This window comes from Bison bison, unplaced genomic scaffold (assembly GCF_000754665.1).
Source record: "Bison bison bison isolate TAMUID 2011002044 unplaced genomic scaffold, Bison_UMD1.0 scf7180017864189, whole genome shotgun sequence".
Classification (NCBI taxonomy): Eukaryota; Metazoa; Chordata; class Mammalia; order Artiodactyla; family Bovidae; genus Bison; species Bison bison.
Genome location: NW_011494761.1, coordinates 476177 through 477855, shown reverse-complemented (window position 1 = coordinate 477855; position 1679 = coordinate 476177). Strand labels below are relative to the sequence as shown.

At 42.0% G+C, this 1679-nt stretch overlaps 1 protein-coding gene across 21 annotated transcripts in view; it reads right to left on the bottom strand.

Moving 5' to 3' along the window:
• The window catches only part of TMEM232 (transmembrane protein 232), a 287557-nt gene that overhangs the window by 142560 nt on the left and 143318 nt on the right, over positions 1-1679 (bottom strand). The window lies entirely within an intron of this gene.

Genomic DNA, 1679 nt, shown 5'->3' with positions numbered 1-1679 from the left:
ACGTGAGTCTGGGTGAACTCCAGGAGTTGGTGATGGACAGGGAGGCCTGGCATGCTGTGATTCATGGGGTCACAAAAAGTCGGACACAACTGAGCGACTGAACTGAACAGCCTTGACGTACTCCTTTCCCAGTTTGGAACCAGTCTGTTGTTCCATGTCCAGTTCTAACTGTTGCTTCTTCACCTGCATACAGATTTCTCAAGAGGCAGGTCAGGTGGTCTGGTATCCCCATCTCTTGAAGAATTTTCCACAGTTTACTGTGATCCACACAGTCAAAGGCTTTGGTATTGTCAATAAAGCAGAAGTAGATGTTTTTCTGGAACTCTCTCACTTTTTTGATGATCGAACAGATGTTGGCAATTTGCTTTCTGGTTCCTCTGCCTTTTCTAAATCCAGCTTGAACATCTGGAAGTTGTCATTTCATGTACTGTTGAATCCTGGCTTGGAGAACTTGGAGCATTACTTTGGTAGTGTGTGAGATGAGTGCAATTGTGCAGTACTTTGAACAATCTTTGGTGTTGCCTTTCTTCGGGATTGGAATGAAAACTGACCTTTTCCAGTCCTGTGGCCACTGCTGAGTTTTCCAAATTTGCTGGCATATTGAATACAGCACTTTCACAGCATCGTCTTTTAGGATTTGGAATAGCTAAACTGGAATCCCATCACCTCCACTAGCTTTGTTCGTAGTGATGCTTCCTAAAGCCCACTTGACTTCACATTCCAGGATGTCTGGCTCTAGGTCACTGATCACACCATTGTGATTATCTGGGTCATGAAGATCTTTTTTGTACAGTTCTTCTGTGTATTCTTGCCACCTCTTCTGAATATCTTCTGCTTCTGTTAGGTCCATACCATTTCTGTCCTTTATTGTGCCATCTTTGCATGAAATGTTCCTTTGGTATCTCTAGTTTTCTTGAAGAGATCTCTAGTCTTTCCTATTCTGCTGTTTTCCTCTATTTCTTTGCATTAATCACGGAGGAAGGCTTTCTTATCTCTCCTTTCTATTCTTCAGAACTCTGCATTCAGATGGCTATATCTTTCCTTTTGTCCTTTGCCTTTCATTTCTCTTTTTTTCTAATAAACCCCTCAGGTCTCTCTCTCTTTTTTTTTTTTTCTCATAAACTCTTTCCCCCCCCCCCCCCCCCACTTCTCTTCTTTTCTCATTCTTTTTGAATTTCCTCTTTTCTCATGAAGTTCTTTTCTCATGAATTCCCCAGGTTGGTAGGTACTCAATATGCTTCCAGAGAAGAGTGGAGAAATAGCTCCAGAAAGAATGAAGAGGCTGAGTCAAAATGAAAACAACACCCAGTTGTAGATGTGACTGGTGATGGAAGTAAAGTCTGATGCTGTAAAGGGAACAATATTGCATAGGAACCTGGAATGTTACATCTATGAATCAAGGTAAATTGGAAGTGGTCAAACAGGAGATGGTGAGAGGGTAACAGGCAGGAAGGCCAGGGGTCTCCAAATGGAGGAAATAGCCTGCAAGTGTCAGACATTTTTATCTCTCTTAAGTGGCAGGAGGAAACAAACTAATGATATTTTTTTCTTCTCTATACAAATTTAAAAGGAGGTTTCAGAGGGATGGTATGGGGAGGGAGGAGGGAGGAGGGTTCAGGATGGGGAGCACATGTGTACCTGTGATGGATTCATTTTGATATTTGGCAAAACTAATACAA